The 26558-nt window shown below is 41.7% G+C and overlaps 1 protein-coding gene across 4 annotated transcripts in view; it reads right to left on the bottom strand.

Annotated features, from left to right (window-relative positions):
- Positions 1–26558, bottom strand: part of FRY (FRY microtubule binding protein) — a 329930-nt gene that overhangs the window by 225013 nt on the left and 78359 nt on the right. The window lies entirely within an intron of this gene.

Raw genomic sequence — 26558 nt, forward strand, 5'->3', positions numbered from 1 at the left:
GCTTACAAGGTTATGCTAGAGCTAATGTAACCAGGCTATTACTTGGATAAAGAAAAAGCAGCAGCATGCAATTTGGACCCAGTTAATGTTGGTTAACATATGGTATCCTGTTTTTTAGTTCATAAAAAAGAAAAAACATTTTTTTAAATGTTGGAGAAGGCTAGGTCAAAAGCAAAGGAAAAACTGCTTTAGGCCCATTTCAATGTTTGAAAGAAAACAAATAAGGATATTTACAACAGTATTTAGAAGAAATCAAGCATAAACCCTACCTCTGCTGTAATATTAAATGTGATGGTATTGACTATTTTCCAAATACATGTTAGCAATTTTTACAGATTAGCAATTTTATAGAACAGATAGTCATATCGAATCTTTTAGTGAAACTTCAATGCACAGAAAAATTCCATGACATCATGGCTTTGTTGTTCCACAGACTCATGTATAAAACTGACCAAATCTTACCTCAGAAACACTGCAGTCCCAAACAGAAACCCCAAAGGGTATTATTCTTGTCTCTGAACAGTGACATTATAAGTAATTCCCTGCATGGAGATGCAAGTGCCCCTCCCACCCCCATCCATGGTAACCTTTAGGAAAATCCGCCCTACACCCAGCGCTTAATAACCAGTTACCCACTCTGCACAATTAACAGCCTTTCATACCTACCAAGCCCTTTTATGAAGCTGATCACACAGGATCGTCTCCAACAAGCTGTTGTAATCTCCATGAGCCTGAAAAGGAACCCGAACTCACAGTCTGGAACCGTTACACAGACTGTGTTCCAAAGCAGAAAAACAGAATGACCAAGTCCATGACCCTGCTGCTCTCTGCCACCATAAGTGTCTCGGCCACAAGGTAGGGCTCTTTTATTTCTGGCCCAAGGTGTATTTTTAGTCAGGTACTGAAGACCTACAGTAGAAGACAAACTAAAACAGGCCTTCCGTCCAGGGAACACTGTTCATACCAATGGGACAATTTTTAGCTGCACAGTAAGACAGTGACCCACAACTAGCAAAGTGCCTGTATGTCTATATTTAACCGCAAGAACATACTATGCTGCCAGATTAGTCAAGCTGCTTAGAGCACTCCAGGAACATGAGCCTGACCTCCACAGCTCACCACAGACAGTTCACGCATTCCGATTCCATGCACGACCCGTGGAGCCGACCCACCGGGCTGCAAGAGTGTTCCTGGGACCAAAGAAATACAAGAGCAAAGATAACACAGGGTGGGTGATAAACCGTTGCTTTGGGAACCAGGATCTCTTGGCCACAAGTGTGAACAGCTTTAAACAGCTTAAGTTCTTACAGACAAAACCAACAGCAGAGAAGCCCTATTTGAAGCCAAGAGTCAGTGAGAAACTATACACCCTTAAGGAAAACGCAACACTGAACATCTGTTAACGTAATGAGTAAAGGAAAGTGATTGGGTTTAAATCTACAGTTATATTATTTTAAAAGGCACAGCCGAAATCCACTTGTTAACAACTTAATTTATAACACCAAGAAGGAGCCAACACTGGTGAGCGTTGAGTGCTCTATCTTCAAAAGAAAACAGGTTCAGGCCAAGGAGATGGAGAAGGAAAATGCAAAGTCACTTAAAAACGAAATAGAAGTGTAACTAACTGATCTTTCAATGGGCATTATTTCCGACAGAAAAATTTTAGGAGGGTCAGTGAAAATCTATTTCTTCACTAACACAGCTGTGAAGAGCACAAAACCCAAGTCATTTTCTATTTTTGATTTGCTCAGGGTAACTGAAGGTTTGCTCTAGCAATATAGGTTGGAATTACAAAACAGCATGGTATGGGGAATTGACTGATGAACGGAAACATTTCACAGGAAGGAGAAAAATGTCCACATTACCAAAATGAACACTCCACGTGTTTTCAGGCAAGCTAAACGCCAGCAAAGACGCCCCCGTGGTACCACTGTGTCTTACACATCCAGGGTTTATAACGCCTTTTTTTAAGAGCTGACTGAGGTGCCCATGTGGCATTTGGTTTATGCTTTACTAAAAGGGGCCAAAACAATTACAAGTGTGCCTAGGGAGGTATCTGAATTTTGAGTAATAAGAATTCTTCAATTTTCCTCTTTCTGGATCTAAATTGGAATCAAGACTCAACTGAAAATTTGTACTTTGTCAGCTTCAAGTCTCTAGTGCTATTATTAGATCAACCTTTCCAATGATGTGACTGTCATTCAATTACAAAAAGTTACTTAAAAGAGCCTCATACAAATAAGAAAAAAAGTATCTATCATTTTATTTTTTCACTCTTTTTACAGATACCAATTACCAAACAGCATTTAAGGCAAGTGCAAGAGAGAAAGAGGTAGAAAAAAGAACGTTAGTGAGACATGGAACTGGATTCAGGTACTCTGCCAGGTACTTTTCACGTATTACTTCATTCAGCCCTCACAGCAACCTTATAAGGTAGGCATTACCAACTCCATTTTACAGTTGATGAAAAGGATTAAAAATAAGATTGCTCAAGGTCATTCAAATACAGAGTTGTCAGACTCCAGAGTCACTACACTTATTTTTATTCTACTACCTTCCTTCCTATGAATTGGAACTTCTAAACAATCGTAACCTTAGAGTATTTGTTTTTGTATACATTTAGGAGAAGCCCCCAAGTAATCTACTTTTTAATCCAAAAATTTCACATATCCCAAACCCAGCTGAATGCCAGAGAGTCTAGTCTCCTTTGATGCCCTCCCTGGTTTGTTCGTGCTTCTGTGGTACCATGGCCCTTAACAGTTTGGGGAACGTCCTTAGGGCATAAACCACATTGTTCTCATTTTTGGATGCCTAGTAGAGTTGAATTAATGAATAACAGAAGGTGTCTTTTAGAGTCAAAACAGATGACACAAAGTCCATCCATTAAAGCTCAGAGTCTTTGTTACTAAGAATTCCCACCTCACCTCACCCATCTCCACTCAGAGCTTATTTCTCCTACGGTACACATCATTTTAACCATCTTGACCTTGCCTCAATTTATGTTAGACTGAAAACATCAGATCATGGATGGGTGAAGGCTCCTACGGCACACTAACAGTTGAGTAAGTGACAGCTGTCAGCTCATGGCTGATACTGATAGAAAAATCAGAAAACAACGACAAAAAGCAGACCTAAAACTTTGGAAGGACAGCAGCCTTAGGATATTTTAGTATAACAAGAGAGAGCCCTTAACATTTCAAGAGCCCTAAAGGTAGCCATATGTGATGAATATTTAATAATGAATACATGTGCTGAAGATCTGAATTCATTTAGACATGGCTAAATTATGATAGCATACAACAGCACAGATACAATACAGAGAATAAAGTATGCTTTACGAAGAATTCTATTCAAAATTATTCAACTGAAATGTTCTGATACTTCAAGGGTTAAGCTTCATGACTTGGAGAAATTTACTCAGAGATCATTTGTTCCCTGATGATGTTACATAAATGTCATGCATTTTAAACGATATTAATGTAATCTAAGTTTAATCAATAACATACACTGGACTGCTGGCATGCTTAATTGACAGTACCATAATAACCCTCATATTAATGGAATGATGACTTTAAAAGTTGATGCCTTTTATTACTTTAATAGTTAATCTAATCATCTCACACCGGTCAGAACAGCCATCATCAAAAAATCCACAAACAATAAATGCTGGAGAGGGTGTGGAGAAAAGGGAACCCGCTTGCACTATTGGTGGGAATGTAAACTGATACAGCCACTATGGAGAACAGGATGGAGGTTCCTTAAAAAACTAAAAATAGAACTACCATACGACCCAGCAATCCCACTACTGGGCATATACCCTGAGAAAACCATAATTCAAAAAGAGTCATGTACCACAATGTTCATTGCAGCTCTATTTACAATAGCCAGGATGTGGAAGCAACCTAAGTGTCCATCAACAGATGAATGGATAAAGAAGATGTGGCACAGATATACAATGCAATATTACTCAGCCATGAAAAGAAACAAAATTGAGTTATTTGTAGTGAGGTGGATGGACCTAGAGTCTGTCATACAGAGTGAAGTAAGTCAGAAAGAGAAAATCAAATACTGTATGTTAACACATATATATGGAATCTAAAAAAAAAAATGGTCACGAAGAACCTAGGGGCAAGACGGGAATAAAGACACAGACCTACTAGAGAATGGACCTGAGGATACGCGGAGGGGGAAGGGTGAGCTGGGACAAAGTGAGAGAGTGGCATGTACATATATACACTACCAAATGTAAAATAGATAGCTAGTGGGAAGCAGCCGCATAGCACAGGGAGATCAGCTCAGTGCTTTGTGACCACCTAGAGGGGTGGGATAGGGAGGGAGGGAGGGAGACGCAAGAGGGAAGAGATATGGGGACATATGTATATGTATAACTGATTCACTTTGTTATAAAGCAGAAACTAACACACCACTGTAAAGCAATTATACTCCAATAAAGATGTTAAAAAAAAGTTAATCTAATATTCATAAAAATTTCCTTTCTGTTTCTGTGTGGCATGGTGGCTTGACTGCAAGTATTTTTAAGGGCAAGTGAAAGTCCAAACTGGTTGCTTCTATCTTCACAAGCTTACAAGCTGCAAGGACGTTCCTCAGTGTGTCTAGTTAACCTTATTGTTTTGGCAAAGACTGTTTCTAGGCTACTGACCGACTGATACTACTTCATGCTACTTTATTGGCATGAAGGTTAGATTACATAACCACTCTCATCAAATGCAGCCTATTAGACTGTATTCACCTCCCTTAATGTACAATCTACTCTATTATATTATGGGAAGCAAAAAATATCCTTTAGACACCAACTCAAATTTTTCCAGCTTGAAGAAAAAGTCAGCATTTAAAGTGGTGACACTGAACACAACCTATATCAATCAAAACCCTAAAGTCATGAGAAACTCAAGCTGATAATTCTTTTTTTTTTTTTTTTTTTGCGGTTCGCGGGGCTCTCACTGCTGTGGCCTCTCCCGTTGCGGAGCACAGGCTCCGGACGCGCAGGCTCAGCGGTCATGGCTCACGGGCCCAGCCGCTCTGCGGCATGTGGGATCTTCCCGGACCAGGGCACGAACCCGTGTCCCCTGCGTCGGCAGGTGGACTCTCAACCACTGCGCCACCAGGGAAGCCCTAAGCTGATAATTCTTTTTTTTCCCATCACTGGCCTTAAAAACTCAACATTTCTCACTGAGTCTTTAAAACCAATTTGGGATATAGTTAATGAAATATTTCAGTAATAGGACGTTACATTTTATTTGCATAATCACATGCACACTAGTCTTTCTAGAAATTTAGTAAATACAAGTGTTAAAATATTACCACAGAAATGTGGCCGTTAATGATAGATGCCAGTGTCAAGAGGATAATCTCTTTTCACTATTTTTCCATGAGATAACATAGTACAGAATATATTCATTCACTTGGATTCACAAATCTTTCAGAGACAAAGAACCTCTGAGGCTATCTTAGGGTAGGAACCAAATTAAGTACAACATAAGCAAACATCACGTGCAGCTTTGCCCCTTCCCTGTGGAAACCATAAGGGCAGAGAACCTTTAAAAGACAATGTGTCATTATGCTTGGAGGTAATGGCTATCAAACAGGCTTCTAGTCGTTACAAGCATGTCGTTACCTGAAGACATATGCAACAAACAAATGCAACCCCAAAATGTTTGCCAGGAAGGCCTCTAGGAAAATACTGGTTTGTTTTGGCACAGGGAGCCTCTCGAACCCAGCCACTGTTAAAGCAGTATTCTACCAACAGGTGTGCAATACTTACTATATACAGATTGTCTGAACCTATACAGGGGCTCTCTTTAAACCTGTGTATCACCCATGCTCTTGTAAATTACCAGGTGCACTCAAGCCCAACCTTAGAGAGGAAAATCAGAAGGGGTTCTATGCTACTGAGAAGGGAAAGAACTTACGTGTGTTAGCAATACTCTAAATGCTTTCTCTCCAAAAACTTTTCTCTGATGATGAATCAGCTTAGAGACATTCCCCAGTCCCACAACTATAAGTGCAATCCCTAACTGGATCTTTCCCTGGCCTACAGTCTTTTAATTATTCTATCTTGGAGGAACATTGCATTGATCCTGTTTCTTGCATCTAACTCATTTATTCTGGGGGGGAGGGGCCTGACAAAAGCCCATTTACCCAAAGCTGGGGAGCTCTTAAAAAGTAAAAATTCCAGGGCTTCCCTGGTGGCGCAGTGGTTGGGGGTCCGCCTGCCAATGCAGGGGACACGAGTTCGTGCCCCGGTCCGGGAAGATCCCACATGCCGCGGAGCGGCTGGGCCCGTGAGCCATGACCGCTGAGCCTGCGCGTCCAGAGCCTGTGCTCCACAACGAGAGAGGCCACAACAGTGAGAGGCCTGCGTACCGCAAAAAAAAGAAAAAAAAACCCAACTACTTGCGTCTAAGAAAGCATCATTTAAACAAAGATTTCCGAACTTGAAGTTTTGACCGGTCCTGAAAACATTAACCTTTTCTATAAAGTATGTAAATTCTTGTGAAATAGTTAATACCAGGAGCTCAAGGAATTAGCTTATATCCCTTTTGACTATTCATTAAGAAAGCATATAGGAGCCAACAGTGTCTAAAAACCAGTCACATTGAACATTTAGGAATCATTCAGCTAAGTATCCCATATCCATTTCCACCCAATGCTTATGAATCATCTTTACTGGTTTTATTTAGCAGCAAAAAAGAGACTTTTCCAAAAGAGAACTTTATACAATAGAAATGTACATAGTAAAACACCACTGGGCTTCCCTGGCGGCGCAGTGGTTGAGAGTCCGCCTGCCGATGCAGGGGACACGGGTTCGTGCCCCGGTCCGGGAAGATCCCACATGCCGCGGGGCGGCTGGGCCCGTGAGCCATGGCCGCTGAGCCTGCGCGTCCGGAGCCTGTGCTCCGCAACGGGAGAGGACACAGCGGTGAGAGGCCCATGTACCGCAAAAAAAAAAAAAAAAAAAAGCACCACTATTTTGAGGACTACAATGGTTGTTTTTCTATTAAGTTAAAATTTGCCTTTACAAGTCAGGGAAGGAGCAGGAAGAAGGCACTTAGCCACATACATTTTTACTACTAAGGAAGCCTCTTTCTCCACCTCCTTCATCTCCACAACCTTGCTCTGCCCAAGGATTCTTTGAGACAATTCAGTCTATACAATATGGTCTCCACACTCCACTTTGGATTTGGGGTTGATGATATTTTCGAGAATCAAAAAATATGGCCTGAGAAAGGGTCCTCCTTCAGGTAAGACGTTAAGTGTCCAAAGCAGGGCATCAGGGATCCGCCTGCGCCTAAATGAGGCAAAATAAGGAGCGGCAAGGACCCCTAAGTCCAGGTTTAAGGGAGACCTGCCCCACAACTAGCCATGGGATCTTGGGCAAGTCAAGCAGCTGGAGACCCAGACTATTCATCTGCAACGATAATGGATTCAGATGCTCACTACGAAAAAACACGGATCTTTCTGCAGCATTTTAAAAGCAACTCAACATTCCTTAGGCTCATCTAGAGAGCTTCATTCAAAGGAGATGTCATAAATCTAGCAGGCAGAACAAGCTGAGTGCCAGAAATCACCACTAAGCATAGTCAGTATAAACTAACTCCCAAAATGAAATCCAGGTTTAGAACATCTTTATTGTTTTAATGAAATGACTCTGCTGCCTAAAAGTCTGGGGACCTACTGAAAAATAATTCAGGATCATTTTACCTGTGCTGTTCATTACCAGGCAAATATAGCTATTAAGCGCTTGAAATGTGGTTAGTGCAACTGAGTTACTGAATTTTAATCAGTTTATAATTGAAAACCTGATGCTTGATTCAGTTACTGGAAAAATTTTAGGTACATTGGTAAATAATTTGCATACGTAAAACTACTTTTTTTCAACTGTAAGTTTTATGAAATCTAAATAGAGATCAAGTATTTTTGACCAATTTGGTATTCAAATTTAGATGTGCTGGTGGTGCGAGATAAATACACACTGAATTATTCCCCCGAAAGAGAATATAACATATTTCATTAATAATTTTTACGCTGATTACATGTCAAAATGATAATATTTTAGATATACTGGACTAGGTTAAAATACTAAAATTAATTTCAGATGCTTTTAAACTGTTTAATGTGGCCTCAAGAAAACTTTAAATTGCATAAAGGCTTTGCATTATATTTCTATTGTACATACTGTTCTCTAGACCAATTACCGCTTTATAAAACTTATACATATTGGGGCTTCCCTGGTGGCGCAGTGGTTGAGAGTCCGCCTGCTGATGCAGGGGACGCGGGTTCGTGCCCCAGTCCGGGAAGATCCCACGTGCCGCGGAGCGGCTGGGCCTGTGAGCCATGGCTGCTGAGCCTGCGCGTCCGGAGCCTGTGCTCCGCAACGGGAGAGGCCACGACAGTGAGAGGTCGCGTACCACAAAAAAAAAAAAAAAAAAAAAAAGATATCTCAGATATTAAATGCTTCCACATGGCAGCCAAATCCATATAAAACCAAAAATATAAAACTGACTAGGAAACAGATTTTTAAACATCTTAATACTCCCTTAGCCCTGTCTATCTTGCCCACATTACAGTTGAGTACACACGGATTTGTGATAGCCACTGTATCACCACCGTCATTCTTACTAAATATACATTTCCACCTTGTCTGCCTTTTTGGGGTCAGCACCTCACACTTCTTTGCAATTCACCTGGCTCCTACTGCAGTGTTTTGCACACAGTGTATCCTCAATGAATATTTATTCATTTGTTTATGTCTTTAATTTTTAAGCCACATCAAGGTGGGAAGAAAAACTGGTAAAACGGTCTGACAATATGTCAATTCCTCATGCAGACTTGCATTAGCAATACAGGCACACCACAGTCTCGATTCACACTGTTCCCACAGCAGAATCATTTCGTCAGTTAATCCCCACCTGAAACCTCAGAAGTACTTTGAGCGCTGGGGAAAATGGGCTCCTATTCAAGCAGAAAGCTAAACTGGCAAATGTGCATCTGAAGCTTTGGTGGGCTTCTATTTCATCCCAGGAGGTAGTTCTGGAATTCCCTTCAGCTGCTCTGGCCAGCCATCCCACCACTCCTCTCCTTTGCTTCTTCACTCCAGCTACACACTTTCTGCTTGACATACCTTTTCCTCCCAATCCTGCCAACACACCTTCTCTTTCAAAGACGTTTTACAAATCCGACTTATACCACAAAACCTCCCTTAACCAAATAAAAAGGAAACAGTTCTTTTCCTCACCCAATTACATCCTGGGATGCAATAACTACGAGCTCTCAGACTGGAAAGGGATGGAAATATTTAAATATGTATCTATATGAGTGGAGTTTTTTTTACTGTATAACGTCTCCATTTAAAGTATCGATATTGGGCTTCCGTGGTGGCGTAGTGGTTGGGAGTCCGCCTGCCAATGCAGGGGACACGGGTTCAAGCCCTGGTCCGGGAGGGTCCCGCATGCCACGGAGCGGCTAGGCCCGTGCGCCACAACTGCTGAGGCCCACGCACCTGGAGCCCGTGCTCTGCAGCAAGATAGGCCACCGCAATGAGAGGCCCGCACACCGCAGTGAGGGGTAGCCCCCGCTCGCTCCAGCTGGAGGGGACCCGCGCACGGCAGCGGAGACCCAACGCAGCCAAAAATAAAATAAATAAAAAATAAATTTTAAAAATAAATAAATAAAATAAAGTATCGATATTATTTCTGTGCCAGCTTTATCGCTATAGGTTTATCTACTTAAATAATCCTCATTATCAAGGAGCTTTTTAAGAGCTTGTTCACATGCTGATGTGTCTTCCTGAATACTGTATGTGGTGGATACATAATTATAACTTTAAGTTATAATTCAGAGAATTGAGTGCACAAGACAGTATGGGTGTAAGGTTTACAGTATTCTTTTATGACAAATTAGGTGCATGTCTGCCTTACTTTCTTATGTGATGACGAACCACCTGCCATGACGTATTGTTACAGAGCACTCTGCGGCATTCTGAAGTAGTTACTGCCATGCCTGGCAGACCACAAAAGTTAATACAACTTCCAGAAGTTTCCTCATGTAAGGGCAGGCAGGAGGCATTGGGAGAATCTGATTCAACTAGCCTAATGGGACAGAGTTTGAACTAGCACAAAAACACAGAAAAATATGTCATCATCAAGTTGCCTAAGACTAGGAGAAATTTTCTCCTAGAGCAATTTATAGAAGCACACTGCCCTCCCTAGAAGGTAGAAAGAAAAGTGAGAGCAGGTCCTGTCTGTCCAAGCAGGACCAAACCATGTATGGCTATGGATGCAACAAAAAGCAGCTAACAGAGATCATCTTGAACCTTGTTTCTTAAGAAGTGTTCTGTTTGGGGGCTTCCCTGGTGGCGCAGTGGTTGAGAGTCCACCTGCCGATGCAGGGGACACGGGTTCGTGCCCCGGTCTGGGAAGATCCCACATGCCACGGAGCGGCTGGGCCCATGAGCCGTGGCCGCTGAGCCTGCGCGTCCGGAGCCTGTGCTCCACAACGGGAGAGGCCACAACAGTGACAGGCCTGCGTACCACAAAAAAAAAAAAAAAAAAAAAGCTGTGGGGCTCGCCCGATGCTTTCAGGATAAAGCCCAGACCCTTCAGCAGCTCATGAACGCTCCTTATGACCTGACCCCATTTGTCTATGGCTACCGTCTCTCACTCTCCTTCTGGGACCCTGTGATCCAGCTGTCGCTCCCTGAACCCATGAATTTCATACCTCCCAGCATCTGATCGTGATCTTCCCTCTGCCCTCCTCCCTTCTTTTCTGTGGCATTCTTCAAGTTCAAATGTCACAGCCTCTTAGAAGGCTCTGCCTTCTTCCACATAAAAAGATGAATCACTTTATCCTCTGAATGATTATTTATGTCAGTATCCCTGAGTCCAAGCAAAAGGCCTGGCACAGACAGAACATTTATCTAATCAGCATTTTTCTTCTCTGTGACTTCCTTATATCTCTCCTTTCATCAAAGCCCGCTGTCTCTGACTGTAAGGCCCACAGAAGGCTGGAGGTAGGCCTGCCGAGTGTGCCCTATCCAGCCCGGTGCCCTACTACGTAGGCATCTAATAATTTGTAAGAAGAGAAGGGGAAGACTGTAGATTCACTGTAGGCACTGCCTGAAGCCCATTCAGGCATGACCGACTGGGGTGACGCTCCAAGTACATCCACCATAATCATCATGATGAAATCTTTGGGTTCAGAACGTTTTTTCTACTAAGGCAATCAATTTCTCCAAATGGGAAACGGCGGCATCCCTCTCATGGAAAAAGACCCTGATCAGTAAAGAATTAAATTAGCTCAGTAATCTCACTGAGAATGGTTTCCTTCCAATTTGGCAAAAGTGGCTGGAAGGTTTCAAAGTAAAGTTAAATTCGACGAATGTAGGAATAAGTTAATACTTTTCTATAAAGAGTAATCTTTGACAGTGTTCACTGATTGAAAACAAAACCAAAAAACCCTACCACAGAAATATTCCCTGAAGTTGGCTGATTACTACATAATTATTTCACTGTCACTTCATTGTGAGTTTCATGGACTCATCGGCCCTGAATTCTGTGAACACAGGTTAAATCCACTCCAAGAAAACAGGTGAGGATCACAGAAGGAAAGAGACTTTATAGCTGAGAGTGGATGACGAGTTACCGCTTGGAGTGAAAGAAAGAACCTCCGAATACAAAAACATTGTTACTGCTTGCTGGGGGCTGATCCAAGATGGGATAAATGCTTAGTTAAGTTTGGCCATAAGCCTCCCACACCCATTCAGGTAACTTTATTCACTCTGTCAACATTTGACTCTTGATTAACAAGAGCCAGTGTGGCCCGAAAGGTCTGGGGAATATAATGACGAAAACGCAGAGGATTCTTATCCCAGGAGGGACCTAGACCACAAAGCACGCTTACACAACAATGTGGCCATTGCTACAATGGGGGTATGTAGAAAGGGCAGGGGAAGTGGGGCAATCAAAGAAGACTTCACCCTGAAGGTGACAACTGAACTCACACTTGGGAGAGGACTTTGGCTCAGGTCCAAAAAACACGTGCTTATGGTTTAATTCATGTGACACTTACAGGAAAGGCTGCGACTGTAGCACATACTAATACCTTGCTGTATTAGCAGTCACTCCACACAACGCTGAATTTGAAAGGAAGGTATTTCAACTTGGACCTCTTCAGATGGTTTATTTTCTGAAGTTCCGGAAACATACTTCTTTACCAAAATGTCTGCTATAGGGAGTGGTAAAGACCAGATATCCAAGCCAAGAAGATGTCACAAAGAGACTCCAGGACTCTTTGGCCCCTGTCCTATTGTCTTGGCAATGAGCAAGCATGATAAAACCATTAACTCAAAGAGGAATTTAGACAAGAATTCATTAGATAAATTCATAATAATAATGGCTACCATTTATCAAGCAATTACAATAGTGAGGCTGTATACTAAACATTTCATAAACATTAACTCATTTAATTAGTAAGGCTTTATGGTAGGCATATTAAATATACATGTATACCTTTTATTTATGAAGATATATATGATGTATATTAAAACCTTTCTACAGAATCAGAGTTGAAGCACCTTAGGCTCAAGGTCACATAGCAAGTTAGGGGCTAAGGCAAAGCCCATGTTCATAACTATCCCAAATCACACAAAAAAGTAAATCAAACAAGCTTAAATCAATTGTTTCCATACTTTGTATTACAATCAAAATTAATGAATCCAATGGGAAAAGGCAGAAGAATAAAAAAGAGACAAAAATGAAGTAAAACATGGTTCCTCCGTGTAGGAAAAGGATCCACGTTTAAGAATCCCAGTTCTATGTTGCCTCCCTGCACGGAGATTGAACCTCTCCTTACACCAGAACACAATGAAGAACTAGGTTTGCATAATGGGCCTTTTTCCTTTGTGCCACGTGACCAGCATTGCATCATTTCCTTCAGCAGCAGGGCTCCGTGAAGAGTGTGATTCACTTCTGTTTTCAGCAAGAAAAAAATACAAGCAAATAAAACGGGATGACACTCCTGGCTGGCTCTTCTGGACGTGGCTTACTTTCCACTTACAAGGAAGGAGATGGAAGCTTGGACTCAAGCTCTGAGCACACATGACTTTGCCAGCCCAGCACCATCAAGCCTGGGTTGTTCTTTGCCATTAGTTGAACCCTGTCCAGGAAGAACGTTCTAACCTCCTCTCCATTGTGTGGGTCTATAGCAGAAACTTCATGGAAACGCTGCTGAATACATCAGCCGAGTAGACATCTTTCAATATAACACACAGTCCAATCAGACAGACTGAGATGGGACGGATGGCCTAGGAACAGTATCTACAACTTCTCTTTATCTTTTCCCCAGAGCCTGAAGAGTACTTTCATTCTCCTGGCCCAAGAAGTGACAGTCTCTGAGTCAATCCCTAAAACAAGGGCCTTATCTGGCAGAACAATATGATATTTAATGAGCTCATTGGGCCAGCTTGATGACTGTTATTTCGTGTATAAGAGACACTTGAGAATTGTTGAGTGGGCCTTCCATCATTGGAGTGTGGACACTCCGTGAGTAGTTAGATCCTCTGCCTGAGTTCATTTATTTTATTAGCAGATAATTACACTTAGATCGTGGTCTTCTACTTAACTTTAGGCCAGCTTTTCCTTAATTTCTGCATCATGCCCGTCAAATCCAGACTCTTCAAGTCTCAGCAGCATGAAAATGCAGGGTAGTATGTGTTACTCCTTTTACCTTAAAGTGCAGTCCCAGCATTACAATAACCCTCCATCCCACCCCGGGGCCACAACTGTGATTCCAGAGCGTGGGTCAGAGATGGAGTCCATTTCTGCATTCTACAGAACTCTTAAACCTACCAAAACAAACGCTTTGGATATACATGGTCAAGACAATGAATTCAGATGATGACTTTGAGCTCATAATGACACTTTAGTTATTCGGGGTGCTTGCTACCATAGACATCGCGCCAACCCTGCCTGTGGAAACCTCACCCTCAGTGCCAGCACACAGTTAAAAGAACAAAGGTGGAGGTCCTCACTCAAGGATGTGGCAAGGACCAGAGCGTCCTGGAAAGGCGGCCAGGTGGTGGCAGCAGAACGTCTGGAGAGGAAGAGTTTTGGTGCTCCAGATGGGAGGTGATGAAGACCTGGAACAAGGCTGTGGCAGAGGCGATGGTGACAGAGATCCAGATGCGGAAAGGGAAGCACAAGAAGTTTCAGCCATGTTTTGAACGAACGACAAAGAAGAGTTGAAAAGGAGTCAGTTTCTTGCCTGGGCCTGACCAAGAGAGAAACTGCAGCATCTGTGATGAGGAAAATGAGCACAATGAGGGACCTGAAGGAGAGAAATGAAGTCATAGCTTCACCGGGCTGCTGAGAAAAGATCCAGCTTTGGAGATGAGCATCAGCAAAGCAGGGAAATAACAGAGAAAAGCCAGCCTTCGGGGTCAGTGAGTGATGTTTACGTACAAACTATAGTCACTAAGGGGCTTCCCTGGTGGCGCAGTGGTTGAGAGTCCAACTGCTGATACAGGGGACACAGGTTCGTGCCCCGGTCCGGGAAGATCCCACATGCCGCGGAGCGGCTGGGCCCGTGAGCCGTGGCCGCTGAGCCTGCGCGTCCGGAGCCTGTGCTCCGCAGCGGGAGAGGCCACAACAGTGAGAGGCCCGCGTATCGCAAAAAAACAAAAAAAACAAAACTATAGTCTCTCTTACTCAGAGATGCATTTCATCTTTCATGGGGTTGGTTCCTGGTCATATTTGATTGGAATTACTGATTTATGTAGGTCTCCTTCACTAGACAATCCTCTCCGTAAGAGCAGGAACTTGATCCATGTCCAGCTTAAAGTCATCTCTGGGTATTAGACTTTAGTAGGGTTTTGTTGGGGTTTTTTTCTGCTGTCTACACAGATTGTGTTCAAAGGCTGGATGCAACAGGTCAATCAGAGTGTCAAAGAATGAATTTTTCCTATTTTCAGGAAGAAACATGCATTCCAGAAGTTCCCCCAGCAACTGAATCACAGTTGCAAGCTTGCACTGAGGGCTGAACAAGCGAGGACCTGCCTCTTTCAAACATTCTGGTGGGAAATCATCACAGGAGAAGGGGGCTGGGCATGACTCCTGCTGGGCTGCCAACAGGAATAGAGGCTCCAGAGCCAGAAGCAAATCGAATCCAGGTGCCAGTACTTATTCACACACTTCCCTTGGGCAAGTCTCTATGTGTGTATTATTTATTTAGTTATTTGCTTTAGGTTTCTTCATTTATGAGATGAGATTTGCCTCAGTAGGATTTGATTTAAGTTTAAATGAGATAGTGCTTAGCACACTGGCTGAAACACAGCCAATTCTTCTTATTGGACCATTGCAAGATTAGCTTATGGGGGCCGTGGATAGGTAAAGTGAGTCAGGCTGAGGCCCTTTCAAATTAGTAGCTGAATCTGAACAATGAGATTGAAATCTAAACCTCATTGGAAAATACTGACATTTCTACCTAAGTGGAAATATCTGAAAAGAGGAAAACATTTTGTCATTCTCGGGCAATGACAAGATTAAGGGTATTTCATCTACTACTGTCGGATGGCCCTCAAATTAATACTGCATTTGTTCATTTTAATCTAACAACAGATTTTAATAAACCTATTACATTCCTTTGTTTTTTTCTCTTTCAGCTGAGAACTGGGTACAATCTTCAAGGGCTCAAGTTTCTGATCTAGTAATATTCTTCCTTACAATTTGCTTTAAAAAAAAAAGCAGACTCAAGTTCTTATTGAATGGGCATAAGAAAGAAAACGTCAGAAAATTCTCCTCTTTCTGAAACTGGAGGCAAAGAGAGAATTTTTATTTTGAGTGCTCTCGAACTCTTTGCCACTGCTTCTTGACAAATACCACTGAGGTAACCTAGTAGGAATTACATGTCAATATACTTCTGCTCCTACCTGAGGTTCATCAATTTCACCTACTGCTAATCAATATCTTTATATTACAAATAATGATGAGAGGTAGTATAATTTAGTGTTTATCCTAGAGTCTAGGTTTGATTCCCGGCTCTGTCACTTACAAATGGTATAGGCCAAGTTGGGTCATGGTGAAGATTTGAGGAAATGATGCAGGTAAAGCATTTAAATCAGCACTGATACGTCATGAGGGCTTATAAATACCAGCTACTATTATTGCATTTAATGAGATGTTATATAACAACAGGTGGTGATTAATAGTCATCTAGCATTGTACAGTTTATATTTTATGGGGGTTGTTATTGGTTGCTACCCTTTTCTCTTGGTAAAAGAGTATTCTGTTCAGGTAGCAGGTAGAAGTCTTGTCTAACAGAAGGTGGACCCACCCCAGGGCAGGGTATGCATAACGATTTGTCGAAGCCAAGATGGTAATTCCATTCAACTTTGCCAGTAATTGGCATGTGACCCGATTCCAGTCAGAGGAATGCAAGAGGAAGTTTGCTGGGGTTTTCAGCAAAATCTTCTCCTTCCTGCCAGAAGACAGACCTAAACTGGGCCTCATTCCTTCCTCTTAAGTGAAGCAAAGATATTTGGAACTAAGGTGGCCATTTTGTAATCATGCAGTGACAAGTCTAAAGATTGAATGGTCTGGGTCCTCCAGCTTCTAAAGCCATTCAGAACCTCCCAGCTCCATCCAGGCTGTGGTTAGGCAAGCTAATTAAGTCTTTATTCTTTCAGCCATTATAAAGTTATCTATTACGTATAGCGAAAGCATCCTAAAATGACACATTTCAAATTACTAGATGGCAAAGTTAGTTCTATGTATTAACCATACCATTATGGCATTATGGTATTTTGAGTTGTGACAAGAAGGATTTAGAAATGAAAGTCACTGATCTTCAGAATCCTACACAGTAGTTTCCAATTTATATATATATTTTTTCCTTTTTTCTTAAATAAGTAAAGCAGTTGACTAATTACAATGATCATAATTTGAATTTCAACTTCTTTGCCCTAAGAAAATGGTACTAATCACTGAAATGGCAAATAGAACAGTTAACAAGAGAAAGAAAAGAAGCTAAGGTAAAACAGATTTTTGGTATTTAAACTGTGATAGAATCTTCATTCTCATTCATAATTGTGACCTTTCTTAAAGTTCAAGCATTTAAATTGTTAGCTAAAAAAATAGTTTTTTTCAGTTGAAAATGGGCCACGTTTTAAAACACCTTCAAAACTGATACCTCAGTTGGCATAAACTAGGATTAACTTTCCCATAATGAATAAGGACTGGGGGTTTGTTTAGTAAATGGAATGCAAAATGAGAAGGCTAAAATGTCTCATTTTCCTATTTGCTTGCAATTGTATTCAGTCAAGTAAAACAGAAAAGAGCACAGGTTGTCTTAGAAGAAAAGATGAGGACAGGCCTCAGGGCCACTATCAAATCATGAGGGAAGGGAGACCAAACACCCAGTGTGGCCCAACAGGGGGTGGGCTTCTCTGTAAACTCCCCAAGGAAGCTACGATTCTCATTAGAAAAACAGAAGATCAATATAGAGGTAGGGGATGAAGAGGTACAAACTATTAGGCATAAAAAAAGCTACAAGGATATATTGTATAACCCAGAGAATATAGCTAATTCTTTATAAAAACTACAAATGGAGTGTAGCCTTTAAAAACTGTGAATTGCTACATTATACACCTGCAACATATAATATTGTACATCAACTATACTTCAATTTAAAAAAAGGAAAAGTAAAAGATTAATTCTGGGGCGCTGAAATAGTACAAGTGATACTAAGGCTAAGTCCATGTTGTCATTCAACCGCTAGGCCTCATTTTTAGTGGAGATTTGTTAAAAATGTGGTTTTCAAAAACTAAAAGTTGAAAAGCAGGGGGTTTTTTCCCTAAGAAAAACTGCAATTTATCTTCTCATTGGTGCTCCAACCTGCAAACTTTAAACTAGCTGCTTATAATTTGCTAAAGTCATAAGCAGTATGCTTATCTAGAGCAACTTTTCTAGTTTTACAATTCTTTAAAGCTCTCACAGAGCTTTCTACCTAGCTGCAGGCATTAAGTAAAGGTGAACAGTATGATAAACCAAACGATGTTGCCAGTTTTTTTTGTTTGTTTGTTTTTTGGTTTTTTTTTTGCGGTACGCAGGCCTCTCACTGTTGTGGCCTCTCCCGTTACGGAGCAGAAGCTCCGGACGCGCAGGCTCAGCGGCCATGGCTCACGGGCCCAGCCGCTCCGCGGCATGTGGGATCTTCCGGGACCGGGACACGAACCCGTGTCCCCTACATCGGCAGGCGGACTCTCAACCACTGCACCACCAGGGAAGCCCTCAAATTTTTTAATAGCATCTTGCATCCTTACGAACTACTTTATTTCAACATAGCTTAACTGAAACACGGTATCTACCAAAACCTAGGAGCGTATCCTCTGGCTGTACAATCCTATGTTATAAAACCTCCAGAATGCCAGCAGTCTCCATAAACACCATATCTTACAGTGTAGAAAGAAATGCCCATCTCTGGATCAAGAATGCCACACTTCAGATTGGAGACAACCCTGTTCAAATTCACTGAGTTAGACACACAGTCACTTTGCTGTAAAAATAACAATAGAAAGAACCCGATAGGCTGACAACTTTTTCTTATTCGGAATACTGAAGAGCGAGCTAGTCCAAGAAACTGACCAAGCTTATAAAGTCAGAGACTGATCTCAACTTATCAGTCAAGTCCAAGAATGTACAGCTCACCCTCCTTTGGTCTGGCTTTAATGGGACAGGAGGAATAACCGACAATTATTACGACGTTTACATAAACCTCTTTTTTCAGTGGAGGCATTCAAAACCCTTCATACAAAACAGCTAGAGACAGTGTCAGCTTTGCTCCTTTCACACAAGGAAGTAAGGGAAGGAGACGATCAAGGTCACACACAGAAAATTAACAGAAAAACAGGGAAGGAAAACCTAATCTTGTATTTGCACAATTGAACATTTTATTGATTTGACGGTTACATAATAAATCATCTTACTGATTTGAACCCTTCCCACATAAATATAATATTCAAATGGAATTTTACTAAAGTATTGCCCTAGTTAATCTAATACCCTCTCCTTTTCATGGCTGCCAAAATATATATTTACCTGTTTAAATCCAGACTCACAGAAGCCAACCTAGTGTTTCTTAAGCTGAGGACAAAAAAATTTAATGGAGATTTAATTGTATATTTCCATAATGTTATGCTTGTGGCATTAGCCGAGAAATACTAGAAATTTCAAAGCTGTCTTCCACTGCTAAACTACTTTGCACTTTGCAATTGATTGAGAACAGCAGAGGCAGTTAGAGTTGTATATCAAATTAGAGTTGATAAAAGCCCTTAATGTAGATCTGAATGTCTTCTTGGAAAAGATTTCAACTCCCTTAAATTGACATGACAACAAGTCCTTACAGTAGCATAAAAAGTACTGGCTGGAATATTATGGCTTTGGCTTAAATTTCCATCTGCAGCTCATCAAATGACTAAACAGTAGAAAGGAATTAAACCAAAATCAGACTCATTACAGAGCCTGATATGCTGGCAGAATATAAACTTTCACTACTTAGCATCTGGAGTTTTGGATGACTAACACTTAAATGCTTGTGCTTGTATGTTCTGTAAAAAGAAGTGTTTGTAAGAACATAGGTGAGATATATGATCATTAAACAACGTACAGAATATATAATTCACATATACACATACATACACATTCCTTCTCTCTAATCCCCCAAATATGCCGAAGAGTGAGAGGCCCACTCCGAATGAAGTCTAATGGCTTTAAACGAGTCCCACGCCAAAATTCTGATAAACATCGTAACTCTTCTTCACATTTTTCTAAGGTAAAGAATGCCTATCTGAAACCCTTGCTCTCCCAAATACTGACATCTGGTCAAGTGTTCCTGAGTAAATAATTTACATCTCCTTTTCTCCTTCAGCCATCCTGCTAGGAGGAAGACTGGAAAATGTCCTCGCAGGACTCTGCCTGCAAACACCAGGCTTCCAATAGTTCTCTGATGCAGTGCAAGTACAAATCCAGACTGTTAAAGTCAACAGAATCTATCAAACACATCCTCCCAAATAAAATTCTCCGGGGCACACAGTGTCTCTGAAATATCACTGGATCCTCTCCTAGTCCTGGGAGCTTCTGCACTAATAGTCCTGAATTCTGACTCTAATAAGGAAGGAAGAAGGTGGGATCCAGGTCTGATTCAGCTATGAAGCTCTCAAAGCAGAGTGTCTAGGACACAGAAGGTGCTCAAGAAAGAAGTAATGCATAGCGTTTGCCTTGCGTCTTTGACACTGTCAAGCAGCAAGACATTATGAGGAATAACCAAGAAAAGCTGATGGTAAGGTAGTAAGTTTTTGAGTATAAGGCAGCATTGAAAAGTAAGCAAAGATGTTCTAATGGAAAAGGCTATTCCCACTGCTCCTCCAAAACTGGGAGATACATTTCAACTCAAAGAAAGAGCATTCTTTTATTCATATAGCCAACAGCTCTACAATGGAACAACACTGAAATGAATATGATGAATAGGATCTATCAAATGAGAGAGATTAGTAAGAAAAAAAAAAGAGCTAAAGCTGTGTACTATCTTATCCATCAATGCCCCTCTCCAGGAAGTCGGTGCCTGCTAAACCTTCTGCACTGGCGTCATCTGCAAATAGTGGGTGATTCCCAAAAGGCACCATATTGCGAAACAGTAGAAATGTTTAAGTGTTTTAAAAAAGAGGACTAAGAAATGCTAGGGTACAAATAAATTCGGGAATTTTTAATACATATGTTTTTTTGGATGGACTCACCTCTGTATATCTTATGTGATAAATGCCAAGGTATACTGCACTTAGAAAGTCCCATTCAAAGGTCAAGACCACGTACTAAGATCATTATTTGTTCATTTGATCTGAAATCTCACAAAATATACCTATGTGATGACGTATGGGTATCTCATACCACAGAAGCTGAGCTTCGGGAGAATTAAGCCTCTTCATCCCAAACCAGGAACATTTAAGAAGAAGCTAGTTTATTCAGAATCAATGCATCTCATTCATCAAATGAGGTAATGTGGTGTCTGAAGGCGCTGAGCAAACTACAAGGCACTAAATAAATTTAAGGCTTAATACTAACAAAGAACCTGCACAAAAGGCTTATATTCAGGGCTGTCAATCTATAGAACACCTCCAACACAAGGAAAATGCCATTTCTCATCAGCCCAAACTTACTTCTGAGCCCAGCACATTCTGAATATCTCACCGGGCTCAAAAATATAGATGTAACTAATAAGATGATCAGGACACATGGAATCTATTCAATTCCTTGAACTGTACCCAAAAGTGAACTAGTGAGTCACGGGCATTACACTGTTTTGAAACAGATGTCTTTTAAATAAAGGGCATATTTGCATGTTATATCAGTTGAAACATCTCAATACTGGCAACTTTCTCAAATATCCTGGGCTGTTCCCACATTGTAAAAATATCCAGGTCATTTCTCCTCCTTGCCTACTGCCGTTTGCCTTTCTGACTATTTCAGTTCTTGTTGGCAACTTCTGCAAGCAGCAGGCAAAAGTAGGCAAAGAAGTTGAAATTGAATCATTTTGTGTGGCCAGTCTCGTGGGGGGTTTTATGGTGGCGGAAACCAGAGCTATCAGGTAAAATGAGATACCCGAATTATAGACAGATTTCCATCATCCCTGGAAATAGTCTCCCTGTTCTCACTGCTGAAGATAATTAGGGGTTTGCTACTGTTTCCCAAAAAGAACACAACAGAGCAGAGAAACTCCAACAAGATAAGCAAAGGACAATTCTAAAAGAAGACCATTAATATATTCTTATTTATTCGAGCTGTTTAAGTATTTACATGTATTTTTAAAAATGGGGGCAATCAACATAAAATATTCTACCAGAAGAAACGTACCTTTTTACTATAATCCTGTGTGTGTGTGTGTGTGTGTGTGTGTGTGTGAGTGAAATCAAATGACCACAGGGCACAGAACTGGCTGCGTATATTTAATAATGAGAGTGAAGAGCTGTTAATACTTAGGTCTTTCAAACAGGTCTGTGCTAAGGGGATGGTATTCTCCAGCACTGCATCTTGAGAGAGATGGTGGGGCAGGGGGCAGTTTCAGAGGTAGACAGGGAAGGAGGAGGCGAAGAACTGGGAGTGTCATCAGCCAGCAAGAAGGTACATACCCGCAAAGCACTAAATTCCCCAAAGTGTTCTCGATCCTTTGCTCATTCTCTGGGTGATTTTTAAAAATGAGATTATCAGCTGGATTGGGGGAGGGGCTCATGGCACCTACTACCATCCTGGCTTTGAGCAAACCACTTATTCAACTCTTTTTCATTTTTCTCATTTTCATCTGTAAGATGTAGATAATACGTAACCTTGCAGGGTTACTGGAAAGAGTAAAGATAATAAACAGAGTGGTCATATGGCCTCCTTTGCCCAGGGCAGTCCCCATTTATGCCTAGTGTCCCAGCATAATTATTAACTTTCACTCTTAAAGGTGTCTCAGTTTGGACAAATAGTGATGTGGTTTGCCCTACGTATAATTTACCAAGCATAACATTTGACACAGGGTGGGCCCTCAGGCACTGTGGCAGCTACTGCTATTCTAGATTCTAGGATTGTTCATGTATTTCAACCAAAAAAAAAAAAAAAGCCAAACCAAAAAAAAAAAACCCAAAAAACAAAAGCAAACACAAACCTCAAATTTTCCTCCATCATAAACCCAGGATACATCAACTTTTTCTACTTAGAAAGAGCGGGTATTGACCTGGGGTTCCGTTGCTCACAACTTTGGCAGAGGTGACCATGGCTACAGGAACACGGGAGTAACTCTCCTCTAAGTGCCTGGGACAGTGCTGGGCGCTCCCCACTGTTAGAAGAACGAGATGGGTGTGCTTGCACTTGAGCTGTACTGCTCTGCTGGACTTAAGGCAACTTGGTTAACCTCGTTAGTTTTCTACTTCTTTAAACCAACTCTACAAAACTAACTGAACTAACATCTTGAGATTTTTCTTAAGGCTTTCTCATAGCATCTTTGCATATCCTGGTGACATAAATAGGGATCAATGAGTACTGTTCTGCAGTGAATCGGACATGTTTTCAATCCTTACTTGAACGTGGTTTCTCTTCGTCCCCAGAGCTTACCATATACTAACCAGCATTTCTATGTTGGACAGAAATACTGTCCTTACCACCATGATCTATCTCACTACAACATATCTGAAAAATGCCACACCCGATTCTTCCAATAAAGCAAGTTTTTCTACAGCACCATGAGTCATTTTATAATGTACAGCAGTCCCTTCCAAAACAAGGCCAGGGGCTTGTTCAGTTCCCCAGAGCAGTTTGTCAATGGAATTCTCATTCCCTGGAAGCGTTAACAGGCATTCAAAGATTTCTCTCTATGGGGTAGCAAGGTTTGTCAGCATTGTAGGAAAGATACAAACTGTCCTGCCCTGGAAAGATGGAGATGTTGAATGGACCCTGAAGGCCCCTTCATCCACTGGGCCCCGTGTTCACTGGCTATTACGGGGTGGATAGAAACCCAAGGAATGCCGGTTAGGAGTTTCCGATCGGCAGGAGAGCCTACCCAGCAGCTCTGGGCATCAATACAAAGCAAGCCCTCCTCTCCCGTGAAACAGCTTGGAACTATCTGCTCTAAACATTTTCCGTAGTAAACCTGAAAGGTCAAGGTGACTTTCTGCCGCCGAGAATACTCCCAGGCCATCTCCCACGCTGCTGGAAGGTATGTGCTTAGGGAAGGTAGGCACAGTCCACTAGAAGCTGAGGTGGAAAAAGGGGTAAAGATAAAAAGTAAATCTAGAAAAAAGAATGGCCCAAAGCAGGGGCTGTAGTGAATGTTGACGATTCATGGAATACTCCAGAGAGGCTGTCAATGCTAAGGTGGAAAATGGTCTAGGTTTGGTTTTAAGTGGGTTTAGAATAAAGGGAAGCAGTGGAATACATTAATATTATTTTAAAATTTATTGAGATTCACAATGCGCCAGATATTGTGCTAAGTACTTGACATCTTAATGCCTCATTTACTCCTGTGAGGTATCCATTATTGTTGCCTCCATTTTACATATGAGAAAATTGAGGCAGAGGGTAGTTAATTGATTTTCCAAGGCCTCACAAATGCAGGAATCAGAGATCTGAACCAGGCCTGTTTGGCTCTGCAGCTTGTGTGTTCTAGGTGAGGGCGTGCCAGGTTAGGGGGCTGACATGTGTACGGGCATGGACTGGAGAGCAAGTTAGTGAAATGCAGAGAGGGGAGCAGATTAACTATGGCTGGAACAGATAAACAACATGAGAGAATACGAACAAGGAATTCAAAGAGAGTCCTGTATGGTGGTCCCTGACACTCGGGGGCAGAGGAGGCTGTGATATAGTCTTTGAAAAGCTGGCAGAAGCGTCTCCAGGCTGCTCTATGTCAGGTGAACCATGAGGAGACCTCTGCAACATTCCAGGTTAAACTGAAGAGGGCCCATGGTGGCCACAGCCATGAACATCAAGACGGTGCAGCTGTGAGAATCACTGACCAGCTGGGGAAGGCCTGGGTAAGAGTGGGGAAGAAGCAACAGGACAAGTGTCCAAGCAGATAAGGAAAGCAGTGAAGTCAACAAAGGACATTTTATTTCCAGACATCAAGACCATATGAATTTCCAACTCCATTAAAATGAAAGGGCAGCCTTGACAGGGCAGGCCAGGGAAGAAGGGAGTGTCAAAATGAACAGTGAGGGCTTCCTTGGTGGCACAGTGGTTGAGAGTCTGCCTGCCGATGCAGGGGACATGGGTGCGTGCCCCGGTCCGGGAAGATCCCACGTGCCGCGGAGCGGCTGGGCCCGTGAGCCATGGCCGCTGGGCCTGCGTGTCCGGAGCCTGTGCTCCACAACGGGAGAGGCCACAACAGTGAGAGGCCCGCGTACCGCAAAAAAAAAAAACAAAAAAAAACAGTGAGCGAAAAGCTAATATATCTCACCAGGCAATGACTGATATAATTGACTTGTTAATTCTTCAGAGGAGACAAATATATACATAATTACAATGTGCCATTTAAAAAAAAAGATGGAAATCTTAACCTGGAAATACTCACAGAATCATCTTTCCTCTTACTACCACCTTGCAAAGCAGTCAGCCATGGTTATAGTTTGTTTTATTGCTTTTTAATTGTTGTACTTTTATCAATAAGCACCACTACTTAATTAGAGGCCTGATTCTCCATTCGGTATGTGGCAGAGTGGGGCTTCCTCACCTCTCAAACTTGTGATGCTGGGCCCACGAGCTGCCGACCCCACGGTGCATCCTCTCAGCCCCGGTGCCCTGAGTAGGCTGAGCATCCGAAGGCTTCTGTTTTTTACTTTGTCTTCCACACAGACAAATTCCTTTCTCTTTTTTGCCACTGAAAATATGTAAAACTGAGAGCTATGCTAGTGTTGCAACAAGCTTAAGAAAGCCTAAGCATAAGGTGTATTTCCTGTTCCTCTTTTAAGAAAGGACTGAAAAACATTCTGACCCCCAAAGGCATGTTAGAGAATCACCAAGTTCACTCTTCTGCGATAAAGAAATGAAGATAGAGGGCAGGTGCTGTGTCTTAGTCACCTTTGTAGCTCCACAGCCTGGCATGTAGTAGGTGTGGAATAAATATTTGCTGAATGAATTGAAAGAATTCAAAATTGTGTCCCAGACACTCTCAAAGTAGAAATGAACAGTCATTTTGAACCATCTCCTGATGTGAAGGGGGGCGGGGAGGGGGATGGAGAGTTTAGGAAGGGTGGAGAGAATATAGACTCTGTCTAGAGTAATTTGAAAATAGACAAAAGGGGAGAAAGATTTTAAAGGAAATCCCATTGGCCTCAGGATTGTCACAACATAATTTTCTATCTAATGAGGCAATGACAGAAATTGATGGAAGAAAATAATCTGGCCTTAAAGTACTCAAAATAATGATTCAAAACCACACACTGATGTCAAACAGTAAGTCTCTCCAGATATTGGAAAACTGTTCCATAAAGAACCTTGTATGTCAAATTCTTTTCATTAATCAAAGGATAAAAAGACAAAGAAAATTCACCCTTTGAGTGTGAAGTATTACACAAGTAATGAATCCAAGATAAATGAATTATGACTATAACAAAGGAATGCTGTGTTAGGGTGACAGGATTACTCCCAAATGGCTTCCCACTTGTAGAAAAACAGCTTCAGACAAGCCCCATAGTGTATACAGTGGTGCAAAATGATCTGGAAAAGAAGGTTTCTATGGATATCATTTAGAGATGAATATCCCTGAGTACCTTCAGGCTGAAGGTACTCTGGCTCTTTTCTCAAAGCAATTATGGCACAGGTCCTCCTCCCCGCTTTTGTTTACATAAGGACAATCTTGGCCACAGGTCATTCGTGTAGGAGATAATTAATCTCCAGCTCTTTGAGCACAGGTAGGTTAATTAGTATGCACGGAATACAACATAAATTTTTTTCTTGGAAAATTTTTAAAAATTTTAAACAATTAGGGATCTGTAACACCAGCCAGTCTTTTATCCAAAACAA

The sequence above is a fragment of the Orcinus orca genome, chromosome 18, assembly GCF_937001465.1.
Source record: "Orcinus orca chromosome 18, mOrcOrc1.1, whole genome shotgun sequence".
NCBI lineage: Eukaryota > Metazoa > Chordata > Mammalia > Artiodactyla > Delphinidae > Orcinus > Orcinus orca.